The sequence below is a fragment of the Lissotriton helveticus genome, chromosome 9 (genome assembly GCF_964261635.1).
Source record: "Lissotriton helveticus chromosome 9, aLisHel1.1, whole genome shotgun sequence".
Classification (NCBI taxonomy): domain Eukaryota; kingdom Metazoa; phylum Chordata; class Amphibia; order Caudata; family Salamandridae; genus Lissotriton; species Lissotriton helveticus.
The window spans coordinates 84,578,955-84,596,533 of NC_136070.1; the positions used below are offsets into that span (position 1 = coordinate 84,578,955).

Here is a 17,579-nt window from a genome sequence, read left to right on the forward strand (position 1 = left end):
TTCTTGCATAGAGGAAAAGCAACTACAGGTTTCATAATATCATTTCAGTTCTTTTGCAATAAATTCTGATATTTTTCTCAAGTTAATTGCTTTCAAAGTGAAAAGGGCAACACTATAACATATCAAGGGGTCACTTAATGTCAACAGGAATTTCATAGCCATTTTGTGTGACCTAAACAGATCTGTTCCTGAGGCTCAGCCGGGAACACGCACGCTTGTGGCTGGATATATTTTAATGTTTTATTTAACAGTGTGATTAGCAACTACTGTTTGAAATTTTTACTTTTGGGGTACAGTGTGTTAAAAAGCTACTGCCTAATTCCCTTTTGCCTACAGCAAGTGTTTCTATAGCCCTACCTGACTCTGCACTGTAGTTTTGATGCTGCTTGCAGCACGGCCGCCATCTTGGGTGGTAATTAGGTCAGCACACTAGTGTTTAGCGTCCTGTGACCTACTTTCTCCTCCCTATTTATTTAGAATGCCCCCAAAGACGTGCAGCGGACGAGTGCAGTGGGCACGCCTAATGCGTGCCAAAGGTAAGCCCGTCTGCGCCCGTCCGCATCCCGGAGGCGCCTGGGCCAGGTCCAACAAATGGATCTCAAGTAGGAACGTCAGACATCTTGCATAAATATGATTCCAAATTTTTAATTAGCTTAAGGGGAAATATTGGTTGCGACTGTCTCGAGTTCCCTACTACCTCCTCGGATGTCTTAAGCTGCGCATGTTGCGGCTGGACATCTCAGATTACATTTGTTAGCAATGACACGGCGTGCGTTGCAGACTCCTCAGATCTGGTGAAGATCAGGGGAAACTATCAAAACAACTATCCCTGCATGCTACTTAATACTCGGTCCTTGGGCAAACATGCTCTTGATCTTTTTAATCTACTAACCGACTGTAAGCCGGCGTGCCTTTTTTTGACAGAGACCTGGCTTGTTGATTTTTCAAGTCCAGACATCTCTAATGCTCTTCCCCTAAACTACTACATGGTGAGGAAAGATCGAGCTATAGGTAGGGGAGGGGGAGTTGCCATCGTGGTGGATAGGCGTTATTCCTGTTCAGTGGTTATGACTGAGGATATCTCTGGAGTGGAATCACTTGGTTTTTGTTTGTCTTCTTCCCCTCATTACTCGTGTGCTGGCCTGTTGCTCTACAGACCACCTGGCCATGCGGGCTCCTTTTATGATGAACTGCATATAGCGGTTTCCCCATTAATCATGAAATTTAAGCTCTGTCTACTCTTAGGGGATTTTAATATCCATATGAATGATGTAGATGCAATTGATACCTTGAAACTTCAGAATGTAACTAGTACATTTGGTTTGTCTCCTTATATTTCTTCTGCTACTCATAACAAGGGTCATATTCGTGATCAAATTTTTTCTTCAATCCCCATTACCTCTTTCCCTCCGCTACCCCTGATTTGGACCGATCACTACCTGCTGAACTTTGACATTCTGGGCATTTCTAAAGCAGCCAGTGTTAGCACAGGCGCACAGTCCTTGGCCTCCCGCCCCTATCATCGTGTCACGGCGGGCATGTTGGAGCAATCTCTCGCTACGCACCCTTGCCAGTTCACGGGTGATTTGGCAAATGACTTAGCTCTTTTCCCGTCTTGGCTCATGCAGCGTCTTGATGAGATAGCGCCCCTTTCCACTCAGTCAAAAAAAGACCCGCGTGCTTCGGCCCCCTGGTTCACTCCAGCGCTCCATGAGACCAGAAGGCACTGTAAGAAAGCCGAAAGAACGTGGCACAAAAGCTATGGTGCTCCATTAAAAGAGACATATGAGGATCTCATTAAGGGATATCATAGGGCTATTGTTATAGAGAAAAAATCGTACTTCTCTAATAGAATAGATTCGGCAGCTAATATTAGCAAAGAGATTTTTAAAATAGTCAAGGAATTCACCTCCCCCACCTCTTTAATGTCTACATTTTCTCCTACAGAGCTTTGGGTCAAACAATTGGCTAGTTTTTTTGCTAACAAGATCATAAGTTTTAAGGCCTCTTTTGTGCCTATCGACTGTACAAGAGATTCCGGCTTAAATCTCTCCATAATTCGTTCCCTTCCCGAGAGTCACACGCTCTCACTTTTTCCTCCGTTATCCCCACAAACGTCACTTGATTTATTATCGAAACTAAAGTCCGGCTCTCCGTCAGATCCCTGCCCTGCTAAATTCCTGGCCAGGATGGCACATATCATCAATCCCATCATTAATTCGCTCCTTAATGCCTCTCTCGAAACCGGCACTGTTTCCAGTGCCTGGAAAAGGGCGCACATCCTTCCGTTATTAAAAAAACCCAACTTGGACCCCCTAGATCATTCTAACTACAGACCGATCTCGCTGCTCCCTGCTTTTGCCAAAATTGTGGAAAAACATGTCCACTCCACTCTTTCGAACTTCCTTGAAACCCGAGATATTCTTCATCATACTCAATCCGGTTTCCGCTCAAACCTGAGCACAGAAACTGCACTTTTGGAAGTCACAGAGTCAATTAAGGAGGTTCTGGATAGTGGAGGGAAGGCGATGTTGGTTCTACTCGATTTGTCGGCGGCCTTCGATACCGTCCCTCACAGACGTCTTCTCGCAAGACTCCAGGAGATTGGACTGAGAGGGACGGTATTCAATTGGTTCGAGTCTTTCTTGTCAGGTCGCCAACAATCAATTTGGGCCCCCCCCTTTCTTGGCTCTTGTTCCCCCTTTGGAGGTGGGAGTCCCACAGGGTTCGGTGTTGAGCCCCACTCTTTTTAATATTTATCTGTCTCCCTTGGCTGATTTGGTGGAATCTCATGGAGCCCGGGTTGTGTCTTACCCCGACGATACGCAGCTTCTTTTTACCTGCGATAAGAACGCAGATTTCGCCGGCGATACCATCAGGAGCTGCCTCGAGGCTGTTTTTTCTTGGTTTCAACTGAACCAGCTAAGATGCAATTCGGATAAATCTGAGATTCTTTTCTTTGGTTGCCCCCATGACGCCCATTGGAAATTGTGGTGGCCTACCGATATGTTTCCCCCATCATCGGCCACTTCTCTGGCAAAAAATCTGGGTGTAAAAATCGATAAAGGCCTAACTCTTAAACCCCAGATTCTTAGTGTAGTCGGCCAGTGTTTTGGCTTGTTACGAACCCTCAGGAAATTTCTTCCCTTTCTTTCTCAAGGCCATAGGAGGATTACGGTTCAGGCGTTGATCGGCTCTAGGTTGGACTACGCCAATGTACTTTATTTGAGCCTCCCGGAATATCTTCTCACACGCTTCCTATCTGTACAAAATTCAGAGGCAAGGGCAATTTTTGGCCTCAGCCGTAGGGCTCATACTTCGGCTCTTTTGAATTTGCTTCATTGGCTGCCGGTGCGCAAACGTATTCACTTTAAGACTCTCACCATGGCCTTTAAATCTCTGCACGGCATCGGTGCTGTCTACCTAAGGAAAAGAGTGTGGTTCTATTTTCGCTCTAGATCTCTTCGCTCTGCCTCTCAAGCACTGGCTGCTGTACCTGCAACTAAACGAGTGGCATTGGAGGTCTTTCATACAGATTGCTGGCCCCCAACTTTGGAACAAACTGCCCCTGTTGTCCTTTAGAAAGGGGCTTACGACTTGGCTGTTTGGACAATAATTCTGCCTGTGTTTTTTCTGGTCACTCCTCTACAGATCTGTATAGCGCCGGGACACTCTGCCCGAGTAGCCGAGCGCTCTATAAGACCCCCAATAACATAATAAATTACGGGTGATAAACAATGGTTTGAAATAAAAATATCAAAAATTCTGATAAAAATTACAAAACAACATAAAGTGCAATGTGCTCTGTTTACTTTTGTTATCGCAGGGGCATAGTACCTCATCAGACGGATGAGTCCTCTTTTTTGGAAAGGCTACAAGGTGATGAACGATGCCACATCTCAATAAACAAGACAGTGCTGGGCATAGATCACATTTGACAAATAATTATTGGCACACGCCTCAAGGCTATAAGATATGTACAAGGCAACAATAGATTTATTCCTCTCAGCCTTAGATCTCAGATCCAGCCTACATTGTAGATAGGTGTCTCTGATCTCCTTCTTTGTGTGAAACATTTTCTTTGATATTTCTGACCATACTGATATGTTGTATAGATTTTCTAAAGAGGAATTGATGTATAGTAGCTACAGAATTTTAATGCATCGTGCAGTTTAAGACAATCTAAAATAATCAATTAAGTAATAACTGTTTCTTCCCTTTTCCAAATTGAGTCCCACAATAACAGTGGTCTGGCCAATATGAGGTCTTCTAAAAACTGAAGACATGTCTCACAATGTGCCTTAGTCGTTGAAGCAGATGGCGGTAAATATAACAAGCATTTCAGGAAAGAATTGTATTGCGTTTGCAGGTCCTTGCTTTTTGCATGGCCCCAAAGCCCTGCCCTACTCGTTTTAGCTCTGGTATTCAAAATATTTTGAGACCAAGAGCTGTTATCCTTGAATAAAATACCAAGATAGCAAAAGGAAGTAATGGTATTAATAGGACTTTTCTCAATAAAGAAAGTTTTGAGGGGTTTAGGTTTGAGCCCACATATCATAGTATATGTTTTAGATGTATTTATTACCATTTTCCTTTGTATCATGAAAACTGAGAATGCATCCATTAATCTCTGGAGAACTACCGAATTTCTTGCTAGGAGAAAAGCGTTGCCCGCGTATAGTGAAATGGGTATCTGATGACCTGCCACCATGGGGGCATCGGTCTGTACTGTCTGTAAAAAATTATCTATCCCATTGATAAATAGGAAGAATAATACTAGTGCTAACACACATCCTTGCCATATCCCCTGCCCCACTTTGAATTTGGATGAACCTTCCCACTGTGAGCCAAAACGAACTTGGCTAGTTAGGTTCTCGTACAAAGAAACCCAACACTCGCCCTTGGTGCTCCCATTGAGATTAGGGTTGGCCAGAGCAAATTATGGTCCACCAGGTCAAATGGTAGTGTTGTCATTGTCAAGGTGGTTTCCAGGTTTTGGTCTTAGTTTTTGTTATGGTGCTGGTACTGGTTTTAACATGAAATGCATTAATGCCCCATAACATTGTGTGAAATTTGTAGAGGTAGCGGTTTTGTTTTGTTTTGTTCCTAGTCAAAATGTTAATTAATGCACAGATGAAAAATTACTGCTTCACATCTGTGATACACACTGAAAATGAGATTGTAGGTTTAACCCAAATAGCTTTACCAATGAGTTCCAAATGGTTCCCCAAATGCAGCACAGTAAGAATCAGATGGCACTAAATAGGATGATTCAGTCTGCAGCCCCAACCTGACCAGCTTATGTGTCCAATATGCATATTCAAAGACAGTTTAATGGGAATAATATTCCTTTAGCTCCAGGTATTCAAGAACCTATGCAAAATGATATGCAGGATTTTAAAAACAGTTTCAGATTTCAGCAAAGACATTCAGTGATTAATGGTGAATTTTCACAATTTGCAGGTACACTTTGAGCTCCCACAGGACTGAGTTCAGCGCAACAATGGTACTCGAGAAGGAAAGAGGATTACATGCTGCTTGGTGCTGTCCCAGAGGTGGAAAAGAATGGCTTTTTTGGATAAGTAAATGGCCATCCAGTATAATTTCTGATTAACACAGTTGCTACTGATTCCACAATTCTATCTCTCTCGGAAGAAGTCCAAATTGTAGTCATTTCTAACAAACCAGTGACCAATAAGGTCTCAGGTAATGTGCCGGTAAAAAGTAGCCCAATAATGAATAACACTGAGTTCATAATAATTGAGACAAGTCCAGTTGATCTGTTAGAATGTGATCTTCGTACTCTGTACACTGGACAGTGTTGGAATTCAGGCAAATGATGAAGTCTCTGATTTTAAAATAAAATAATAGGAGTCAATAGTTAAAATGTTCCCATTTTTTACTGCAGAAGATTTTGCTCTAGGTTTAAAACATACAGGGCCCGATTCACAGAATGAACTTAAGACTAAATCCTAAACTTACTACTATTTGGTATTCACAGAATGCACTTACTACTTTCGGGATTCACAGAGTGAACTTACTACTTTCGGGATTCACAGAATAAACTTACTACTTTCGGTATTCACAGAATAGATTTAAAACTACTAACTCTAAGTCCGAAATCGGGGAGTAAATTCCGGCCCGAGGCGGAGCTTCCGGCTTGGGGGCGGAGCTTGCGGCCCGGAGGCGGAGCTTCCGGCCCGGAGGCGGAGCTTCCGGCCCGGAGTCGGAGCTTGCGGCCCAGAGTTGGAGATTTCAGCATGGCAAAAATCCCCACCTCCGAGCCGGAAGCGCCGCCTCCGGGCCGGAAGCTCCGCCTCCGGGCCGCAAGCTCCGCCCCCAAGCCGGAAGCTCCACCTCCGGGCCGGAATTTACTCCCCGATTTCGGACTTAGAGTTAGTAGTCTTAAATCTATTCTGTGAATACCGAAAGTAGTAAGTTTATTCTGTGAATCCCGAAAGTAGTAAGTTCACTCTGTGAATCCCGAAAGTAGTAAGTGCATTCTGTGAATACCAAATAGTAGTAAGTTTAGGATTTAGTCTTAAGTTCATTCTGTGAATTGGGCCCTGAGTGAACAAGGAGGTTTGAGATTTTACAAGAAAAGAAATTTGATTGATCAAACTTGCAGAGGCAGTGCAAATCACAGTAAAACGGAATGCAGTGTATACCCGTAGCTCCCAGTACAAACTTATTTGGGAAGCAGAGGAGGAGATTGCACCTGTTATTGATAAAAAATGTTTGCACAGCGCATTGTAAAAGACGTTTTAGGTAGTCCATGTAATTCTCATATCATGGAAAGAAAAAAGCCAAGAGGAAAATAAAGGATAGTACAGAATGGAGTGAGGAAGGTACCCAAGCAATCCATTTCTGTGACTATGAAAATCCACCCACTAACAGAGGGAGAAAAGAGAGAATGTTTTGTGGGATGGCTGACTACTGTCCTCAGTGGATACCAAACATTTTCCTGATAGCAAAGTCTTTACAGAGGCTGATTGACAGTGATGTGAGGGAAGAGGTGCCTTGGCACTATGAATGTTTGCAAGCTTTTCTTGAGCTCAAACACAGCTTGTGCAGCACCCCTGCTCTAGAATGGCAAATTACAACAACAATTGTTCTTTATTCTGCCATAAAAGTGAAGGGTGAGCACTTTCCCTTTCAGTCCCCACACACTCACACAAGGTGGCAAAGCAGCCCATTGAATATTTCTCTATTGCTCTAGATGCCTGTGCTGCCTACGTGCCTAAAAAGTGTTACATCTTTTTTGGGCAATTGTGCATAGCGAATACATTGTGATGGGACACTTATTGTATAGGTTCCACATTCAATTGATACATTTTGATTAATTGACATAATCATCATATTACAAATAGATGCTTGACTAAGTATGAGCAGATTATATTTGCAGTAGGAAATATTTCAGTTAAACGCTACAGTACACTGAATCCCTCAACAGTTTTGCCAAAATAACAAAAGAAAGAGCTCAATGTTGTGACTAATAAATGTGAACAAAAAAAGAAAGGGAAAGAGTTCAATGATGAAAGTGATAAGTGTGTCCACAATTTTATCGATGTCTTCAGAATTGTGTACCAAGCCAAAACTGGAAATGTAAAATATACCACATAATTTTTCTGATTTGATTTTATTTGCTGATGGTTCTTGCCTGAGAGAAAGTCATGAAACTCTTTAAGCAGTGTGTAGAATCTGCACACTGTAATGCACTGTGGAAGCATCATACTTGTCTAATATAACCTCAGTACAAATGTCAGAATTGATTGCAATTCCAAGAGCATGCTGCACAGCCAATAAGTGTAATGTCACAATATATACAGATTGCCAATACACTTTTGGAGTGAGCCACGTTTTCGGACAACTATGGTCACTCACAAAGGCATTTCTTGATATTTGCTGGCACACCCATTAGAAATGTGCCACACATTTTAGATATGCAAGAGGCTTTGCAGGGGTGTTATGTGTCTCACACAAAACTTGAGATGATATGATTTCAATTGGGAATCATTTTGCTGCTCTTTTAGCAAATAATTATTCTTTCTGATAAATTAGAAACAATTGAAAATTCCGAATATGAAGAAGAAAATGTAAATAGTTTTTTGCCAAAGTCAGCTCCATCACTTGAAGAGTTGAGAAAACTTAAAAATGAGAGGATTAAAAGAAAGGATGGAAAAAAGCAAATTGTTTAAAAGATGATTATGAAATCTGGTTCTCAAGTGATCAGAGAATTACACTACCTAATTATATGTTATTACAAATAGCAATACACTTACATGAACCTACACATTTTGGGCGTAATGCAATGGTTAGGACATTTAAAACATTTTGGTTGAATCCTTGTTTTAGATTGATTGCAGGAAATATTTGCCAAAGGTGTATAACTTAACAACAGTTAAATGTCAGCAAGAGAAATAATGTGACTATGAGTCACATAGGTAAATTAGAAGACCCTTCACAGGGTGAAAGATAGATTTTGTAGGAATGCCACCATGTAGTATTGTTTGTGACTGTATGCCTTTGCAGTATGTGGGTAGAAGCCTACCTAATCAGAGGAAGTGATGCACTCACAAGCTTTTACTGCGGGAATGGAGCCCTAGATTAAGATTTGCTAGCTACTTTGGAGTCAGATAGAGGAGCTACATTTAGGAATGAGGTTATGAGGTATTCTTTGCATGGCACTTGCAGTGAATTAGAAGTTCCATTGTGTATGTCACCCAGTAATATTAGGAATTATAGACAGAGCCAATGGTAGCTAGAAAGCCAAGCTCATCAAAGGCAATGACATGGTCAAGTTCCTTTCTCTTGATGTTGTTAAGCATAAGGGGCATGCCCAACAAGACAAAGGGATTTTCTCCTCATGAGATTCTTATGGGCTGCGCTGTGAGACTTCCTGGCATTGCTCTAGCTGCAAATGTAAACATGACTGTTGAACTAGTTCTGGATTACTGCTAGAGTTTACCCGAGATGTTCTATCTCCTTCCAGATTCATTTTGCTTCACCTTTAACATTGGAAGAACCCTGCCATTAGAACCAGGAGACGAAGTTGGGGTGAGGAAATCATGTATGGACCCTTGTTGGAAGGGATCCTACCATATGAGGTTGGTGCTGTTAAATGTGGGTATTGCCAAATTGGATCCCTGCATTTCACAGCAAGGGAGTGAAGACTGCAGAAAAAAATTTGATGATATAAACCAATAGTTCTGAGTCAAGCTTGAATTCACCATGTGGATCCAAAGGGGGAGAACAGAGTGAACAAAAAGTACACAGAGTTCAAGAGCTACAATATCAACATGAACAACAAAAACATGAAATCTCAAAAATTGGATAACTGAAAACTCCAAAGAGTTCTGGTCGCAAGTTCTCCAAATCATTTGAGGCAGATGAAGATGAAACTGAGGCAAATGGGACTGAAGATGAAATCTTGATTTGTGCTGATTGGTCTGAAGATGTGAGAAAAGGAAGACGGGTGTTGCAAACATTACCAGTTCTGAATGATAAAGATTTTGAAAAGTCTTAGATAAGAAGATCAACAAGAATAAGTTGCCAAACAAGAACTTTCCAGCAACTGAATAAACATACTTATTGAAGGTTGAACCAGAAGCAAAAAACATTTTCACAGCTATTGATTTCTGTTGGAAGAACCTTCATGATTAAATGTGAAGTGAGAATGATTGTGATCTACAGTGAATATGTTTGTGCTGGATAATAAACTTAATTTTTGAATCGCTGAGAAAATGTTTTGCAGATTTTGTTTTTTCATTGTGTCCCTGCAGTGCTCTCATAGACTAGAGGGTGGCTACTTATGACAAATTGTGCTTGGCTCTAAAAATATTTCTTACAATTTGTATTTGTTTAATTGCCATCTTAGTGAGTTTATAAAATGCTGTTGGGTATGCTCTGAAAATAATATTCACATATCATTGTAATATGCAAAAGATAGTAGATGGGAACATAGAGAGAAATTTAAAAGAGAATATTCATGTTAATGTGCTTTCTGAGTGTAGGAAAATCATGAATATGAACAGCTGTTGCATTTGTACATACATATTTGGTTATTTTGCAGAGGGGATTAACTACTTTCCTCTTCTGTTGAGCTACGCTTTGTCATGCAGAATATTTTTGTCAGTATTATTGGAACAGGATTTGTTGATAGAGTTCGAAACAGATTATAAATTATTGTTTGAAAAATTACCTGAGTTTAGTATTTAATAACTATAATAATTGACCCATTATTGCTATACCATGAATCTGAAGAGAAAGTGCAAACTAAAGTGAGGTGGAGCGTAATTTTATCAAGGAATTTAATGAAAGGAGAGTGAAGATCAGTGTAAATACTAAAGAGTCAGGAGAGATTCAATTACAAGAATAAGCGGAAGATGGACTTAGAAGTTCAAAGATGCATTCAAGACTTCAAATTAATCAGAAGAAAGGAGAGTTTTGCATGGTGCCTGAGAAACATGATGATTTGAAATATTCATAAATTATCGGAATGAGTTAATGTGATTATAGTTATTTCGTTAGTAGACAATATATGTTGGGACATGATCCTCTATTTAGAGGCATTTATCATGTCTGTGGTAAAACAGCTTATTTTAGCATTTCAAGTTACTGGGAAGAATCATGCTATTTAGCATTAGTTTTCTGAGAGTGTATTGTGTGAGAGAAATTCATTAGATGATTTAAATCAGTCCTAGAAGAGTGAGAAATGTGTTTATACAAAGGATTATTACCACCAACCTGTATACATTGTCTAACCTTGTGCAGCAGCTTCATGAGTGATCTGGATGATAACCCACAGCACAGTTCTAGTTCAACCCTAGCTTGGGGTCTGGCATTAACAGTAGTTATGACCACAGTCTCAAAAGTATAACCACAGCTGCCTCATAGTGCGAACATGGAGCATGGAGACATTTAATTAGACTACGTGCCATCCCAAATTAAAACTCATCTTCCTTCTGTGCAAACCCTTGAAGGGGGAGCAGATGTTATTATATATGGTGTGTTGAGGGGGAAAAACTATAAGTTATGATTTTACTACTAATTTGTGGGAAATAGGTGGGCTGATTTATGATTTTACAAAACGTATGAATTATTTACAATTGATGGAACATTTTGCACATTCCTGAAAAGAATAAAAGCTGTTGTATAAGGTGGAGCTCTATTGTGTGAAAAAGACTGTGGATTCAGCTGAAACACATCACAGCAGACTCTATGAAAAATAAAAAAAGAATCAAATACAGCTCACAGTATTGATATATTTTGTGAGACGAGTCGGGAAGATTTGCAGATAGCCAAAGATGCCTTCATCACTTATTACATCTGACTTTTGGGAATCATCATATTTTGTCTTTGCTCTGCACATAGGAAGACCATTGTAAGAAAGATGGGTATTAGTTGAGGCAGATGGAAGCCCCACTCAGGAAACAGCCACAGTCCTCATAGAGGCAATGTGTAAAGTATTTATTCAGCACTCAAACAGTAATAAGTGAAAACACAACACAAGAAAATCCCAAACCAATTTAACAAAATAGATTAAAATGTAATAAAAAAAATTATATCAGAACAACATTCTGATATCTGAATAAAGTTTTAGGCAGATATTGCACCTAAAATCACAATACCCAATTGTGGCAATTTGGTTGTACCAGACCGGGGAAATATCACACGTTCAAGCAGACCGTGATGCAGCGCGGACCGAATACAGGGACCAAGTTAGTCTTGCTGAAATAGTTACGTTCTTGAAATCTGATGCAAAGAGTTCCATTGGTAGTGAAGGAAACCACGAGGAGCAGGGAAAGTGTTGTGGATGGTCGCCACTGTAGCGCAAAGAGCATGCCTGGCATCGCAGACTATCATAGCTGTAGCACGAATATGCAGTCAGTTGTCACAGTCATTGCTCGAGCTTTAGGTTGTCTGTCACTGTGTGCTGTTATAGCTTTAGCATGAAATGCAGATCTTTGCCGATGTCAACTGATGATCGATGTAGCATGAAATGTTGGATTTAGAGGGGCTTTGTATTGGCAGTTATCACGGGCAGCAAAGTTTCAGTGCAAACAGTCCCGTTTGCGTCGCGAAGCGCCCAAAATGTCAGGCTTTCAACACTTTTCACAGGAAGAGCTAAAATGAGACCAGACAAAAGGCCCAGGACTTGGAGAGGCACCTCTTAGGTATTAGGGAGTCATTCTAACAGAGGCCAGAAGGACTCAGGCAGAGCCAGTTGCAGGTCTATGCATGTCTAGTGCCGTAGGTCAGTTGCAGGCAGGCCTCTGGCTCTTGTGTTTCTGTAGCACAGACTGCAGTTCAGGCAACTTGCCCTTGGAGTGACTCAGGTAGCCTGGAATGAAGGGAGCAGGTCCAGTCTTTCTTCTCAGAGAGCAGGAAAGAGCTCAAGAAACAGAATAGGCCTCTGGGGGTCAAGGAAGCCCTCAAGTAGTAGGACAGTCTTCTGGGGAACAAGGCAGTCCTTCTTCTGTAATGTCCACATGTTCAAGAGAGTACTGATGAGTGATTCTGGAGATCTAGCATTTATACCTGGTGACAGTCTTTGAACAGGGGGGATTCCCTATACTACTCCTAAATCTGGTTCTGAAAAGTTCTTCCCCTTCCTGTCAAGGCTCCAAGAAGTCTTGGGTGACAAAGGACTAGTGTCAGATTCCTTTGTGTGCAGTAGGAAAAGCCTTTTGAAATTTAAGTGAGGCTGCCTAGGGCTCCATCCTAACCATCCTGGCAGGATGGCCTATCCTGTCAACACCTAATCTCCCTTTGTCTCACTGTCTGAGAGGAAAACACAAAGTCCAACAGCAGAGCCATTCACAGTCATGTGACATAGGATACTGACTGAAAGCATAAATGGTTGGGGCAAGAAAATGCCAACTTTGTAAAAGTGGTGTTTTGAGAATTGGGACTCAAAATCTGACTTTACTATTAATGCGGATTTTAAATTACAATTAATTTGAGTCTAAACAGCATATCTTCATCTGCTCCCAATACACATTTACCTCTTATTAAGAATAATAAGATCACCCAGTCTAAGTCAGTGAAAGAGATATGCCTTGCTCACAGTGAGAAACGAATTTAGGAGTTCTTCACTGTTAGGACATGTACAATTTAAACCCACATGGCCAACTTTAGAAATACAATGCAGCATGCCCTATGAACCTTTAAGGCCTACCTTAGGGTTGACCTTTTTGTATTAAAAAGAAAGATTTAGACCTGGCAAAAGGTGTTTAATGCCAGGCATAAATGGTAGTTTAAAACTGCACTACAGGCTGCAGTGGCAGGCATGAGGCAGGTTTTAAAACGCTGTTTAGTGAGTGGCGTAATGGGTGCGGCACGCTCACTGGTAGCACTTATTTTACAGGCCCTGGGTACATATATTGCAATTTACTATGGACTTACAAGTAAATTGAATGTGCCAATTAGGTGTAAGCCAATGTTAACATGTTTAAAGGAAAGAGAACAATAATTTTAGCACCGAAAGCCAACAAAACACAAATTCAACAAACAAGAGGAGTAAACTGAAACGTTTGGGGCAATACTATGCCAAGGATAGTCTCGCTATCATTCAGAAAAATTAGCACTTTAGGCTTGTGTCTTGTTGGCTTTTAGTGGATGGCATTGCAGTTCATACCTACAGATTTAAAGATAGCATCCACTTTAGTGGGGAGACAATTGAGACAAGTGAGTGAGATCAGGGCAGGTTTTATGCCAGCTGCATTCTGAACCATATGCAAATAGTAAATTCCTATAGACCGGTCTGGTAGAACTTCTGCTTACAACAGTGCAGAGATTATTATTTAAAAACTAATGTTTTAATCTTACAGTAAAGATAACTGGAACAGCTCACCTTTCACAGAATTCCTATGGTGTTAGCTGTGATGTACCTAGGGGGCTAAGATGAACTCCCAAGCATTGTACTGGAACCAAGAGTGGCTATGGTTTGTTTTGGTATAAGAGTCGTGTACCATTTCCAGTAACTTAGTGTGAAGAGCAAGACTGATAATAAGAACAACAAATGGAAAACCCTGGCACTCATAAATTTTCACATTAACTTAAATATGGTACATTGTTTTACACCAACTAGCACCAGGATGCCGAAAGATTCCCCCTATTTCAGAAACCCACAAAAAATATATTCCATAAATCATTCATTAATAGGTTTATTCATAGTAACATAGAAGGGAAGCCAAGAACTGGCATATGGATTTTACACAAATACATTCATATAAAAGATTTTTGTGTGAAATGCATAGTAGTCCAGTCCTTGTCGTGAAGGAAACCGATCACAGCCAACGTGTGTTTCGTCACCACCATGACTTTCTCAAGGCTTCATGGTTAGGCGAATAAATGTCGGAAAGTTCAGTGGCTCTGTAGTCACAAAGACGAATCTTCTTGGAAAGGCATACAGTAGTTAAAAGATGTAGGTTTGTGTCCTCCTGCCTATTCAAACCCGAGATACGAAATTTAGTCTCATGAAGAATTCTGAAGACATGTACTCAGTCACTTGAATGATTCCTTGTCATGTAGTCAGACAGTAATCGTATTCGGAATAGTTATCCGTAGTTTAGACATAAGGCAAAGGGCCATATGTAGGTAAAACTGAAATACTGAGTTCTTAATAGCGAATTTTACCGATTCGTAATGAAAGAACTTGGTATTCCAGATGTAGATAAAAAATGGGTAAAATTTAGCGATTCGGTAAAAATCGCAAAAAAAATTACCGATTCCTCATTACTGAATCGGTATTACCGATTCCATAATACCGATTCGGTAATTAGCGAATCCGGTATTTTGAAAACTCGCAAATTTGTGAATCAGCCAATCCTGTGCTTCTTGATGACCTCACAACCAGGAAGTGGCCACACCCATGCAGCTGCACTGATCCTGAAGCTGTTGGAGAGGCAGGGATCACAGCATACAACACAGGAGCAGCTTTGCAAAGTTCTTGCTGACACCCCAGACCAGTAATGGACAACCAGGAGAAGGAAAAGGAGGCAGGAGAGCACAAAAGAAAACACAAATTCAGCAAGAGGGAGCTGGAGGTGCTGATAGAGGAGGTGACAAAGGACCATGATACGCTGTTTGGCAAAAATTCCCTGCATGTCCCTGAATCACAAAAGAGGCAGATATGGCTGGTTATCCAAGAAAGGATAAATGCCATTGGCATAACCCAGCGCTCAATTGAAGAACCTAAAAAACACTGGTATGACCTCAGAAAACGTGCAAAAGAGAGGTTGGCTGATAGACTCAAGCAAGCCAAGCAGACAGGTGGTGGGAGATCCACAGCGCCTGTACCAACTGTCCTGGATCCTTTGGTGGAGTCCACCCTCCAGCTGGAGAGCGTGAGTGGGATTGGAGATGCAGACAGCTCAGCCAGAGCTGGCAATAGGCAAGGTAAGATACATGCACAGCATATTGTGCCCCCCACTCCCTAACCCCAATTCACAATCCCCAATGAGGCAGTATGTTTCCCATTCCAGTACCTCTTTCCTAAAAACCAGCAATGCATTATGAGAGATGTAGTCAGAAGTAACACATATCATAACAGTCAGTCCACTGAACCGAAAGGCATGTGACACACATTACCAATTAGCAAGCAGAGGACAATCAGTTTGATTGGCAGTCATGAAATGTATTATTACGCCAATGCTGCCAGACAAGTGAGCAAATGTACATTCTGTCTCCACAGGCGAGCCATCGCGCAAGGCTGCTGAAGGGGACACAAGAAAGGCACCCAGGAGCGACAACACAGGAGGAGGAGGTGTTGTCACCTACAGAGCACACACCACCACCACCAGCACCATCACCACCATCACCACCACCACGAGAGTCAGGAGGCATACAGTGGCTAGCCTCCAGCAGTTGGATGTGTCTGAGGAGGACAGCATGGGAGGCCAAAATTACACGCTGGTAGAGGATGAGTGGAACAGTGCAGGCACACAGTCCCCCACCGAGAGCGCCCAAACAGGTGTCAGACGCCGCAGAGCAAGGGAAGCCAGTCCTGTTGCACTGGGCGAGGATTCAAGCATATTCGCCGGTCTCGAGGGGCATATGCTCAAGGTACAGCACCTGCCAGGCAAAGCAATTAGATCAGTGCAACGGCAGATGGTCCACATGAACAGACACATGCTGGAAATTAAGGAGGGCATAAACAGCATGAACTCTACTGTGGCTGAGGGCATAAGGGACATGTCAGAAACAGTGAGGCTTCTGTGCAGCAAACTAGATGAGGATCGTTTGGCGAGGCGCAGTTCCCGGCAGAAATTGGACTGCTACACTAAGGCAGTGAACCGTTTCTCCACGGCCACCTCTGTGCTCTGCAGGCCCCCCATTGGCCATGCAGTAGGAGATAGCCCACTGCAGCCTTGACATTGCAAGGGAGTTGGTCACAGTTACCAGTGCACTTGAAGTGCTCCAAACCAACCAAATAGCCACCACAGGTGCAGGAGATTGGGGGATAGTGAGGCGGCAACTAGCCGCAGCAGCATCACACGCCCGATAACTGAGTCCATGAGGCGCAGAGAAAGGCACATCGCTACCACAGGACAGACGGCCGGGGAGGACAGTGTGCCCAGGGAACGCGGCAATGCTGCGCATGGGCGCAGGAAATAATGCCAGCCATCACCTGGCATTGAGAGATGGGCGATGTAACCCATTTCACCTTTGGACTGTCCATAGAATATTGGCATGGCATGTTGAGGCCTTCATGTTGTGATGGTGTGCTATGCTATTGCTTGAGTTAAGGTTAATTAAAACACCGTCACGCAATTACAGTTACTGGCTGTGTCTCATTACTTACTCAGAAATAGTTGCAAGTGATCTCAGCCCACCTGTGTCTCCCATCTGGTGCTGCTGTCACACCTGCTGCACTGTGCTCTGGCTGTGGACAATCCTCACCCTCATCCTTGTAGTCAGTTAGTTCCACTGCTGTTCCTTATTTTGTGGCAAGGTTATGCAGCATGGCACATGTTGCTATTATTTTACAGCAGATGATGGGGCGGTACTGACGTGCACCTCCACTTTTGTGAAGGCAACGGAACCTGCTTTTTTTATGTGCCACATTGTATCTTCTCTCACTTGGGGTAGATGGTTTGAGATAAGGAGTCAGGATAAATGCCCGCACGGCATATGATCTATCACCTGAGTGAGAAAGGAAGTGTCATTAATAACAGTCACCAACACATTCATCCAAGGTATACATCAGGGTGTGTCACATTGATTTACCTAGCAGGTATCCTTCTCCAAATTCGCCCCCAGCCAGACGTGTGTAGATCCCACTGTTCCTGAATATGTAGGAGTCATGGGTGCTCCCTGGAAATTTGTCTATGAAGTCGGTGATAATGTGGTTCGCATCGCAAATTACCTGCACGTTGATGGAATGTGTAGATTTGCGGTTCCGATATATCTACTCTTTAGCTACAGGTGGGCAGATTGGTATGTGTGTCCCATCAATGCACCCTATTACATGTGGGAACTATGCCTTTTGATAAAAATCCATCTTGGTTTTCTGCAGTTCCGCCTGTGTGCTGGGGAAGCGTATGTAGTGAAGCATTCTTTGCTTTATGACATCC

General features: G+C 42.2%; 1 long non-coding RNA gene across 1 annotated transcript in view; it reads left to right on the plus strand.

Moving 5' to 3' along the window:
- LOC144782633 (uncharacterized) overlaps nucleotides 1–9,603 on the plus strand; it is a 51,979-nt gene extending 42,376 nt beyond the window's left edge. The window contains exons 2-3 of the long non-coding RNA XR_013601182.1: nucleotides 5,464–5,555; nucleotides 8,993–9,603. This is a non-coding gene — a long non-coding RNA (uncharacterized LOC144782633). The remainder of the gene's footprint in view (nucleotides 1–5,463; nucleotides 5,556–8,992) is intronic.
- The last annotated feature ends 7,976 nt before the right edge of the window (nucleotides 9,604–17,579 follow it).